This window comes from Lissotriton vulgaris, chromosome 4_1, assembly GCF_964263255.1.
Source record: "Lissotriton vulgaris chromosome 4_1, aLisVul1.2, whole genome shotgun sequence".
Taxonomy (NCBI): domain Eukaryota; kingdom Metazoa; phylum Chordata; class Amphibia; order Caudata; family Salamandridae; genus Lissotriton; species Lissotriton vulgaris.
Window position 1 is genome coordinate 1,215,799,583 of NC_141691.1, and position 13,319 is coordinate 1,215,812,901.

The window sequence follows — 13,319 nt, forward strand, 5'->3', positions numbered from 1 at the left end:
GCTAATAATGTTCTACCTCCACGAGGCTTGGAGAACCTCAACCCTCATTCAAACACTTGTCTTGTGAAGTGTTATGGTTTTATATTGCTGTTCAGGTAATTTCTTATGGCCAGTGTTGTTGAACATGTTCATGTTCTCTCCACATAAGATACTATAGCTGCCTGAAGGCTGACAATAGCCTGATACCACACCAGGAAAGTCATCAACAAATAATGCTATTTAATTCCCTAATTCTGAAAAGGACAAAATACAAAATTACATTTTCCAATATGTCATAACGCTGTGCATTATTACTAGACATTGTCTCTTTGTACTAACATTTTCCTCTAATGCTGTACCATTTCTTCTCTGTGAAGAGGTATTAGGGATTGATCTTTAAAGGGAAACGAAATGGGCTCCCAGGATTCTACCCTCTGTAGAAAGACTTTTATTCCTGACTTCAGGATCTTTGTTTTCTTCTGGATAAATTCCTTTATTATCTATTTGTCTATAGTTGCTGTTGGGCATGTATTTTCCTTGTTTCTACCTCTACAATGTGTGAACCAACTTACATTCCTTAAAGTGTGCTTCCTAGAGGGTTAGAGACATTAATTTTGAATATACTGATGTTGATCTTTTACCAGGCTGTCATTATGTGTAGATGGTCTCTATTCATAAAACAAGTAGTTTTTCAGACCTTTGTTTTAGCTCAGATATCTAGTTTTCTTTTGTACCTTGACATTTCGTTCGATGTTATGCTACCACTGTTTAAAGGTGGTCTTTTAGACAGATTGCATTACCCTGATGGTTTGGATGCCATTGTTTTTTATGACTACGATTTCGCTAGTTTCATATTGTTATGTCACTGTTACCTGTGGGTTATGGCTCTATTTACTACTTTTTTCAACAACAACAAAAAAAGAAATAATTTTCTGGGTAGATACATGAACGTTCATTATGTTACTCCTATGGTTCCGTGTATTGAATATTGCCTATACATAAAAGAACATATGCAGAGGTCCTTGTTCATCTAGAATTCTTTTCCTATATATTTTGAAGGTTCTTATGTATCTCTGGTTCTTTTTTTTATGAAAGGACTGCTTCTTTGTCAACACAGGCTACTGTTACCTCTGGCTTCATTCTTATATAGACATTTGTTTTCTCCAAGGGGGATTTTCTCTGTGTAGTTTACAGAAGGTCAGAAATTATCTGCGGTCTACAGGTGGTGTTCAGTGACTTGGCCAGCTGATCTGGGGTCACAAGTTTAGACATGATGTTCGGATTGAGTATATAACCAAATGGTTAAAGTCTTATGGCCATGGGTAACACCTTTCTTGTGAGTTTATTGTGTTATCATTTTTGTTACTTTGGTATGTCCACAATTATTGTGAGGCGAGAACTTTGAAAGATGTTTGGTGTTGCTGACATGGGTAGATTATTTCTCATGGTTTAAATGTCTTGCAACTTTACTTATGACCCCTTTTGGGGACTTCATATGGTTAATAAAGTTTTTTTCCACTCACCTACATTATAATGAATCTCCGGTTTAGTTTCTATTTCTGGTCCAGTTAGTCTTAGTAAGAGACCTTTTATGGTTATAGTTCACAGACCCTACTCTGGGGATTGTAGAGCTTTGGCATTTGATTCTAAAGTAAGGAATCTGCAGCTAGATGTCTCTATCAGATGAACAAGTTACTTATCTTCGGTGACAGCTTACCAGGTTTGTTTTGGTCCGTTTTCGATAGCGCCCACTCGTCGCTGGTTTACTTAGAACCGCCTTCGCTAAGCGTGCTTCATGCCTCCACTACGGTGTATGAATTGCTGCAATCAGAAGCACACGGTAAGCGTTTAGAAAGACAACTTTAGTTCCACTATGTGCCCGGTATAACCATAGCGGTCACCTCAATCAGTTTTGTTTCCCCCCTGTTTTTAGTGATTTGAATATCGTTGAAATTTTGGAGTACAATCATATTCTCCTTTTGGCTCCTTTTAACAATTGAAGAGGAGGACACGTTCGGACTTATGACCAGGTAACTAGCTCCCGAGGTCCACTAATCACATCTAATCCACTGTGTGGTGTTTATGGGGACTTGGTGGCTCCAATTGATACAAATTCCCGTTACTATTCTTTCAGAAACGCATGGAATTAGAAATGGACACTGATGCCCATATCTCCACTGGAAATTACAAGGTACATATGATTAGCCCCTATTTGGGGTACTATCGATCATAAATAGAACCCCAGATCGGCTCCTGACAAAATCCCATTGTTCATTTTTATAGGACTGAGAACTACTTGTTCCTTCGTGGGAACTATCACCATTTTACACCGCTAAGGGTAAGCAAATTTAAAAATGGGCATACTCCCAGAGATACTTAGGTCTGGCAACAGTTTAAATGAATATCTATCCTCTCCCCTTTTTCATAGGGTCATCTTTATAACCCTTGGTTGTCCGACCCCCCTTTCATTGTCCTGATGAAGACTCGCATGGCCCAGGCATAAATGACCATATGGCCCTAAGACGAGTCAAAACGTCGATGCTGTATATATAATCAAACTTGGACCCTGATGCTCGTTATGTTGATGTGCAAAATCTATGATAGATTTATCGTTGGAATAGAGAAAATTAGTTTTAATCTAAATTATTCAGTGGTCAGGTTTCCATAGGTCGGATGAATGTGGATCCGTCACTGTGTTGCGAATCAATTTGAATATTTTATGTCACCACCTCTCTAAATTTCTTTCCCTCTTTAATCACTTTACACATTCTTCTTGCACTCTTTTGCTATGTTGAACGCTCCACTTGGGGCAACCACTATCATCTGTAATGTTTTGCAGGTATAAACATTGGTATTTATTTTGACCAAGAGACAATGGATTAAAAATTATTGCTCTGTGTTGAAACTGTTGTTTTTTTTATGCCCTTATGATTGTATTGAATGTTTAGTTAAATGTATAGAGCAGATTAATGTACATGCTCCAAAATGTGTTTAATTAATGACTATTCACTGATTAACTCAGTTCAGAAATCATAGAGGCCTTGCACCATTGTCTTTCTCTATAGCTTATCTGTACAGACATGTTCCAGCTGCAGGTTCCTTAATGACCATCCCATCATCCCACTTTAGCGAACTGGGTTGTTATGGCTCAAACCATTGATACTGGGTGTAGAATTCTCTGTCATCTCAGGATTTTTTATTGGGGTATTCATATACTGAATTTTTTGTTGGAAATTTAGTATTTATTTTACACTTGGGAGTCTTTTTTTAGGCACACTTATTTTGTGGTTCCGTATTTCAAGTGCAGAAAGTAAACTGCCTACTGAACAGTCAGGAAGAAACTGACATTGGCGTGTCAGTGAGGGGGTTATATGAACTCCGTTTAAGTCACATCCGATGTACAATGTCAATATGGAGGCATGCAATGCCCACTCCCGGAGCGCAAAGGTGCTATGAAAAAAATTATGGATCTAGTCTTAAACCTAGGGAGGATTCTAAAGAAAGGAATCTGCAGCTAGATCCTGTCTCTCTCTACCAGATAGACAAGTTGCTTACCTTTGGTAATACATTGTCAGGAGGGTGGGAGGATAAAAGCGCCTCAATATACATATGTTGAAGGTGAGGGACGAGCAGTTGCACATAGCCTCCCAGCTGAATTTTATAAAGCCTGTCAGGGCCTGGTGATTTCCCAATTGCAAGGGCCCATATAGTGTCTCGAATTTCTACAGGGTTGATGGGGCCATCCAAGTCTGAAGGTTGGTCTAGGGTTAATCTGGGGACACATAGTGTTGACAGGAAGGAATCACTGCCTGATGCAAGTGCCACTGGCGTTTGCTGGTATAATAAGGTGTAACTGTGAAACATCTCAAGAGGAAATTCTCGCTGTGTAAAATGGAGTCCCGTCAGCTGATCTTAATGCAACTATTGGTTGCATCGACTACTCCTGCCAGATCAACCATGCACAATGGGGTCAGCTGTGGCATGCACTCTGGCTGAGTGGGCATCATAATTTAATGCGTGTTCATCCCATGCTCTGTCTAGGTCAGGGGAATGCGATGGCTCTGTAGCTGTACGGGTCTCCTACACCAGGAGATCCTGTTTTATCTGGCGCAGTTCATCCTCTACCTGCTTCTTATACCACCCTCCAGGCCCAGGGAGCAGACCCGCAGGGTCATCTTCAGCGCATCCCATTATAGTTGACCAGAACACAGGCAGAGCTTCTTCGAATCTAAGTATTCCTTTATAGCGCTGCCTAGGGAGTCTCGAAAGACCCTCCCTTCCGAGCCTCCCTTGTTGTAGGCACCAAGCGTGGATCATGGAAGCTCCAGTTTCTCATGTGAGTTGTAGGTTAAGAGGGTTATGAGCGGAATGGGTGTGTCTTAATCTCTTTGCACAATGGTGGATAATAAATTATTTAAAGGTGCATAGCATCCCATCTATCCTAACGTGTACTTTGTGTGGGTGGGAGTAAAAGGAATGCACTCGGGTCAAGGGATTACAAGACCTCCAGACATCAGCGAGTTGCCAAAGAAGCAACCAATCCCGAAGTGCTCAGTGCATTGGTGGAGGCCAGTGTGCGTTGCAGCAGAGGGAAGGAGCGATCCAGCCTAGTGCTTAAAACTGGAAAGTGTTTGAGAAATCAACCGTAAGAAGGTGCCCTGGTCAATGTTGGGTGCATAAATGCTGCCCATCTATTTTGGCCTTGACGAGGGTTGCTACATCTTCATCATCTACCTACACCTCCTCTGCCTGAAAAGGAGTTCCAGGCCTAACCCAGCTCAAAACCTTGAGGGCATAGGAAAAAGATGTAGTGAAAACCTGCCCCCTGCACCTGTGCTGTAGCTCAATCACCTTAGAGAGTGTTATGGCACTGTTACAGGAGTCTTAGTATATTCTTACCTCAAACGTTGTGCTGAAAATAAATGAGTAGCAATGATATGGCGTGTGCAGACCATTCACATTCCACTTTATGATGTTAAGGTGTGTCATAGAATTGCACACTGATTGCACTCTCACCCAGTTGGACTATGAGTGGGTGCGAAACCGTGAGCCCCCTGTGGGTAAGTGCAGCAAAACCAAAGCAACATAGGTGCGAACCAGAAGCCAACATGGCTTTACTTTAATACTAAAGGATCAGACCCCTGGAGAAGGCTGCCCAAACTCAGACATAAACTTTGTCAACTGTAATAAACCCCAAAAAGTATAGGAAGAGAGGCATGAATCTTTACCAGCCACGAAGAGAACACCCCTTGACTATATGAAGATATGAACCCCAGAAGGAATGTACTTTGGTCGTCTCCAAAAACATCCTGAAACATACTAAATACAGAGAGGGGAAGAATGCATCAACCAACACGGTTAGGTCCAGCCTTGCTAGATCAGTTAGCTGCCAGTACCTTAGGGCTGCCAATACAAGACCTTGCTGTGAGTCTCCACTTAGTCTAAACCACTTTATTCGGTTAATAAAAACCATAAAAGTACATAACATACAACATATATTACCACACAATGAGAATATCTAAAATACAATTCATCAGTAAATATGGGCGACCTAAAAAGCATTTCAAAGCTGCGCTTCATAGAATCAATGGTAGCCCAGAGTCTCCACTCATTAATTATTGATCATCAGTGTGCAATTTGGGTCACATTCGTAACAATGAAAGATATAGTTCAGGTGTAAATGGTGGAAAGGTCATAAGATGTTATACAATGTCTGCGGGGTGATTACAAGTGGATTCATCGAATTCGTTTCGGTTGGGCCTTCCGCAGAGGATTCCGCATCACCGAGGACCCCCACGGACACTGCCTCCCGGTCAGACCCCATATGGCATTGCTAGTCCGTGTAGCCTCTTGGACAGCTCGTTGTCGTTCTGTGATGATCTGCTCCAAATTGGGGTTAGCCACAGGGCTGGGAGGATGGTGCCTCCTAAACTGACAGCGCATTCTACCCCAATTGTCTGTGGCACAGTGCTCTTTGCCCCCCTTCAGCAGGAGGGTGTTGAGCTAATCCAGAAGTCTCGAGCCATTCCCAAGCAGCTTGTGGCATACTGAAAAAACTTTGTTTGTTGGCCATTGCCACATGCAGTCATGCGGGAAACAGCGGAAAGTATTTCATGTCCAGTTCTCGGAGGGCGCTGTTTCATAGCCAGGAAGGACCTACACTGTCTCTGCACTCCTACAGTATAGTCTGATAAGAATATCCCTTGCACACTCTCCACCATGATGTCCTGCAATTTCCAGGTCTCACGCAATATTGAGTCTCTGTAGAGGTAGTGCAACAATTTTAATTTGTATCTTGGTTCATAGGCGTGTTCCAGTCACTAGCCCCAGGTCATTCAGTTTGCCCTCTCTATGGTCAACTAGTGTGAGAGGAAAGATGCCAGTAATGATTCCTTTAGCCACAGCTTGATAAATGGTACAGCGTCTTGTCCCTCTGCTCCTTCAGGAAGGCCGATAAGGTGAATATTAGTTCACCTAGAGCAAGCATCTGCCTCTTCCACTCATGACTCCAGGCTCTGGATCCTAGCATCCTATTCCAGCAATTGCTGCTCCAGTTGATGGGTGGTTGACTGGGCCTCCAAGAGAGATTGCTCCGTAGCTGTCGTGCGGTCAACTAATTTGCGATGACCCGCATTCTGCGGCATAAGGTCTGCAACTACATTGTCAATTTTGGCCTCTAGTGATACACAGGACTTCTCAAGGGCAGTCAATACTGAGTCAAGCCAGGGTAGGGTGTTTGGCAGGTCGGTTCCTGCAGCTGAGGAGGAATGCAAGGAGGCTCTAGAGTTGGAATTTTATAGGCACCCATCCTGGCTGTCTTCAGCATCAGCTGGAGTTTGCAATAGCGTGAGCGACCAAGGTCAGATGAGGTCCACTTGTTGGGGTGGGATCAACGGCACAGCACGAACAGCCTTAGAATCGGCTCCAAGCATCAATAGCACACTGCTTCTTCACCCCGCTCCACAGAGCGATCTCACCTGGCTCCCGTCCACAATCTCTCCAAGCTCTTCACAAACACAGCTGCTCTAAAATATGGTGAACAGGGAGTCATGAGCTGGCAGTGTAGTGCTGGTATGAATAGATATGATTAGGGGTGGGTGAAGAATTCTGCTGTACCAGCAGAGTTCACAGAGTTTTGCCCACTTTTTACTCGATGCAGAGCACAGAGTTCTGAAAACCTCTGCAAAGTGACAAGGAGCGGAGTTTCAATGTTGGTGAGCCACTCGAGAGAAAAGTTAGTGAGTGCTGATGAGAAAAAAATCAAATACTAGACCTCCTCCCAGAGAGATTTCTAAACGTGGGAGGTCTTGGCAGGTCACGACCGCTCAAGTTGAGAAATCTTGTGCTTGCTTTGAGGAAGCTGCTGCTCGAGTAGAATATGTACTCAAGGTGCAGAAGGCTGGTCAACGCAGCACGTGCAGCCCAGGTCTCTACAATTCCCAACATTAAGAATGCAGTCCTCTTGCTGCCAGGTAGCTAGGCCTAGAGTTGGGGGTGCAGCAGCATGCATGCTTTTGTTGATTTTCCAGCAGTGAGAGCTGGGTCTGTCCATTATTAATCCCAGGGGTAGTTGCAGCTAACCCTCCAGACCCTCCTGGATCACCAACAAATGGAGAATGAGTAGCCCCCAGCCTGTCCCTAAGCCACCACAGGAGGCCTCACTGCAGATTGCCTTGCTATGCTGGCAGCATTTAAGGCACAGCCTCTGGGTCAATCGACAGGGGCAGGTAGGCCCTCTCGGGGCGTCAACCTGAGCAGCCCACGAACCACATCGTAGGCCCTGTGGTTGTGCCATCAGTCTCCCGCGGCTAGTCTCTGGGCAGTATTCACTCCAGGCACCCTTAACCTACCAGCTGTCTCCTGCCCTTGCCTGCATCTCGCTAAGCTGAAGTGCTACACCAAAAGTGGAGAGATCGGGTCTAAAGGGGGATTGGCTGCCGTGCCACAGCTGCAGGCCTCAACTCCCCAGCTTGGGGGCAGCGGCTCCACTCAATTACAATTTTGCAGTCTGACCACAGGGCCTGCTGCCACTATCCCCTGCCCCTCCAACAAAGCTGCAGGGCCGCTTACGCCATGCTCTTGCCCCCCCTCAAATCAGCAGACTCCAGGCAGCCTCCAGGGCTGTTGCCGTCTGCCTCAATGTCCATTGATCACTGCTGTTCTCTTCACAGCAGTCCTCGTGTCATGCATCTCTGGGGCTGATGTAACCTAAGGGGGAGTTAGCTGTGCAGCACAGCAGAACCTCTCATATGTGTAGATGCCGCTCCTGGGGTCTAAGAAATGCCTGAAAAGGAGGGATGGGTGGCGGGGCGACGTTAAGTTGCGTCCACCATCTTGGCCTTGCAAGCCACGCCCTCCCCATGTAGAACTTCATAACACTGCCCTTCATTTGTGACTGGGAGGACACAATTATTCTGTTGTTGGTGCATAATTTCACTCAATAACCTTTTCCAAGGCACATGGACGCCTGCATGAAGCTTTAACTCATTAATGTATGTCTCTTATGTTCATTTAAATCGCATGAAAAGTCTAGACTGTTATGAAAAGAAATATATGCTGAAATTAAACAAACACTTTAGCCATAATAAATTGAGACTCAAACTATACGTTCAACGTGCCATTGTTTTTCCCTGTAAAAGTGAATTTGGGGAAACAAGTTTTGTATTCCTAATTTTGTCTTTAATAAGAAGGGACAGTGTTAGGACCGTTTTGCTTTGGAAGGTGCATAGCATGATTGTTTACAATGCATTACTGTGGCTAGATGTTTGTTTGGTAATTGTTTAGAGCAGAAATATTTACTTTTTAAAAAATGTATTTTTAATAGTACATGTTTTGCAGTACTCTTGTTTTGTCTTTGAGTAGTCATTACAACAGGGAGACAAAATTGAAAAACATGCTAAAGTGTCCATGTAGGTATTTTGTTCAATGTGTGTAGATCTGGCAGAACAAAATATATGGGGCTAATGATTTTTCTTAGCAACATATTTGACAATTTCAAACTGTATTACAACCATAACTAATTTAGTGTGAAAACAATATAGAAGGAAGCCACATAACTCCTTTATGGAGGAAGATAGTGGTGTAAATTGGTAACTGGACATAATATCGACTACATAATATCGAATGGACAAAATATCGACGGAAAAATATCGACATTACCTAAATATCGACTATAGGAATATCGTTGGACAAAATATCGACTGTAAAAATGACCCAAAAATATCGAATACAAAAATATCGACTCAAAAATATCGACCAGACAAAATATCGAAATATACTGAAAGTAAAAAATATCGAGAAAATGTTAGAAAATATTGATTTTATAAAATAATATATATATAATATATAAATAAATAGTACTTAATGTTTAGGAGCGGGTTGTGGGTTTATAGGGGAATAGGGTGGGAAGTAATTTAATAATAATTAATTATTTAATATATGTTTGGTAATTGTTTTAATTAGATTTTAATTGGTAATTAATTAATATTAATTAGTTAATTGTTTAATTGATTATTTAGCATATAATTCAATTTATTAATTGATTAATTAATTATTAATATTTAATATTTTTATGAATTGATTTGTATATGATTTTAATTGATATATTGGTTATTAATTATTAATAATTAGTGATTTATTTTATGAAGAATTCGCATATTATTTACATTTATAAATTGCTAACACATTAATTATAATTAGTTAATGATGTAATTAATATATTGCATATCATTTAAAAAAATTAATTGGTAATTAATTTATAATAATGACTTAATTAAATTAATTGGATACATTTAAATGTAATGTGTTAATTTATGTTGATGTTAATTAATTAATTAATTGGAATTAAACAATATTAATTATTCAAAATTATTATTATAGCTAATGTGATAAAATATTTTATTTTTGTAAAATATTTTTTTTTATATATTAATGTTTAATGTTGTGTTCATTATTATTTATAGTGTTCTGGCTCAGTTTCATAGTTTTTGTTATAGGTTAATTTTTTAGGGTTCAGGGTCATTTTTCTGTTCGTGAGTAAAGGTGTATTTAGTGGGATTTGGGAAATTTTAACGTTTGTGGCTAAATGGGTTTTTTTGAGGTTCAGGGTCAGTTTTCTGTTCTTGTGTAAAGGGCTATTTGTAGGGTTCAGGGTCAGTTTTCAGTTTGTGGGTAAAGGGATATTTGTAGGGTTCAGGGTCAGTTTTCAGTTTGTGGGTAAAGGAGTTTTTTTGAGGTTCTGGGTCAGTTTTCAGTTTGTGGGTGAAGGGGTATTTGTAGGGTTCAGGGTCAGTTTTCAGTTTGTGGGTAAAGGGGTATTTGTAGGGTTCAGGGTCAGTTTTCAGTTTGTGGGGAAAGGAGTATTTGTAGTGTTCAGGGTCAGTTTTCAGTTTGTGGGTGAAGGGGTATTTGTAGGGTTCAGGGTCAGTTTTCAGTTTGTGGGTAAAGGGGTATTTTTAGGGTTCAGGGTCAGTTTTCAGTTTGTGGGGAAAGGAGTATTTGTAGGGTTCAGGGTCAGTTTTCAGTTTGTGGGTGAAGGGGTATTTGTAGGGTTCAGGGTCAGTTTTCAGTTTGTGGGTAAAGGGGTATTTGTAGGGTTCAGGGTCAGTTTTCAGTTTGTGGGTAAAGGGGTATTTGTAGGGTTCAGGATCAGTTTTCAGTTTGTGGGTAAAGGGGTATTTGTAGGGTTCAGGGTCAGTTTTCAGTTTGTGGGTAAAGGAGTATTTGTAGGGTTCTGGGTCAGTTTTTAGTTTGTGGCTAAAGGGGTATTTGTAGGGTTCAGGGTTAGTTTTCAGTTTGTGGGTAAAGGGGTATTTGTAGGGTTCAGGGTCAGTTTTCAGTTTGTGGGTAAGGGGTATTTGTAGGGTTCTGGGTCAGTTTTCAGTTTGTTGATAAAGGGGTATTTGTAGGGTTCTGGGTCAGTTTTGGCCTTTAGGGTGAAGGGGTCTTTTTAGTGTTTTGGGACAGTTTTGGGTATTTTAGAGTGCTGATGTATAGTGTAACTTAACACTGATACATTAAATCTATTACACGAAAATAGCAATTATTATAACTTTACATTAGTACGCTTTATTTTGATCAAAACAATATATGTATTAGCATGTTTCCAGACAGTAGCTAGAGTGGAGTTGGAATTCTAATAATTAATTGGTTGGTGTCCAGCACCATCAGTAATATTACCTACACTGGAGTTGGATTAATAAAAAAACATTGGTCAGTCTCCACCACATTTTATGGTATTACCTTGAGTGTAGTAGGAATAGTAAATAATTTTTTGCTAGTGTCCTGGAGCTTCTATGATATTAGATTGAATGGAGTAGTAATAATACATATACAATTGGTCAGTGTGCAGCACATTTGTATACATTTGTTCATTACTGTATTTTAATATTAAAAATTAATGCAACATGGATGTTTTCAAATAACTTTATTAAACATTTTTTTATTTTTTTATTGTGTACTACAATACAATCACAAACAAATATAACATCACATTTTTTTGACTTTTATTATTCACAGAATAACATCTTTACATTTATATACATGTTGTCAATGTAAAAAAAAAAATTGATTACTAGATTCTTTCAGTAAATTTTACATATTCCCATCAGTCACTTACAATTTAAATTATTTATATAGAAATACATAAAACAATGATTTGTTATACATTTCTTACATTAATATTTAATAATGTTAATATTAAATATTAATATAATAAAATATATATAATACATTTTATTTTTTAACAAGTAACATGACTATTATTACATTTGTTAGGATAAATTGAAATACAAACAAAAATTATCTTGGTGTATATTTCACAAAATGTTGTTTTTACATAAAACATATAAATCGATTTGGTTGTAAAGTTTATAATTGTATAGGGAAACAATATGTTTAATTATAATATCTGGTATTGACCAAATATTAGTAAAGCAATTATATACTTTTGTTATACTTAGAAATACTTATAAAACTTTTTGTAATAATTAATAAAAATAATAATTATTTTATTAATTATTATTATTATTAATTAATAAACATAAACATTAATTTATTATTAACAAAAATATATACATTCACAGATAAAATAGATACTTTTTTTCAGGCCATTCTTTATATACTAAATGGTTCTAATTGTTATATTAATAACAATAAATAAGTTATATTATTTATCATTATTAATTATTACCATAAACATTTATAATGTTTTATTAAAATTATACACAAAATTATTCATATAAATATACACAATAACAAAATATTTACATCTTTTATTCAAAGTCTTACATAATTATTTAATATTATTAATATATAATAAATATTATATATTAATTTATATTAAATATATTTATTTTTGTTAATAAAGGAAAATTTTCATGAGTATAGTGTATTTATTTGTTACATTATACATGTGTATGTATTATATATTTTCCATATGACATTGTTTATTCTATTATCATTTTACACAAATGGGTTAAGGGGACTACTTTTTTACCGCGTAAGGTTATTGCGCTCCATTCAGGACTGGAGAAGCTCGCGGTTGGGAGTTGCTTCGCGTGGAGAGAGGTAAGGTTATTTTTAACTACAAATTATAAGTAAGTGGTCATGTTTGAGGGTATAATCGAACTCTGTAGTGTTTTTTGGTGTATGTATTAATAGTTTAAGTAGCGTTCGGGTGAAAAGTCTCCGTTATAGATGTGTCGTGCTTTTTTTCCTTCAAGTCTAATTTAAAGTGTTCGGAAATGTCTTCTTACATGGTTAATGTTCATTGTTAGTATATTTACAAATGTGAAGGGGGTATTTGTGGGTGGCTTTCGTTATGTATGTTATTTTACAGGTTTCGGTTCCTCGCATGAAAACTACATGGAAGGAAGCGTGTTTTTTAACGGAGAAACAAATGTTTAAGTTATTATGCTTATATTGTGACATTTATCTCCTATTTTTCGTGTTTGCCAGGAGCGGTTTTTACACTTTTTAAACCTTTTTCGGGTTTTTTTGAGGGTTTCGATTCGGATTGATACATTGATATGCGTGACCGTTTTTTTTAAATAGTGTGTATATAACTTTAAATCCTAAAGTGTCCACACTACTGTTTTCGGGATTTCCTGGAGCGTTTTTTTACGTTTTACATTTTATTTTCGGGTTTTTGAGGGTTTCCCATATTGGAATAGTAAGATATTGGATTGGATTGTATGGATTGATTTTTCCTTGATTGCGTCTCTCAAGTCCAAAAATTGTAAGTATTTATTTTACAATTTTGATTGGGTGGGAAATGTCGATTTTTAATGTTATGTGTATGTTATAAAAAATTATAAACATTGCATATTTGTTACGAATTT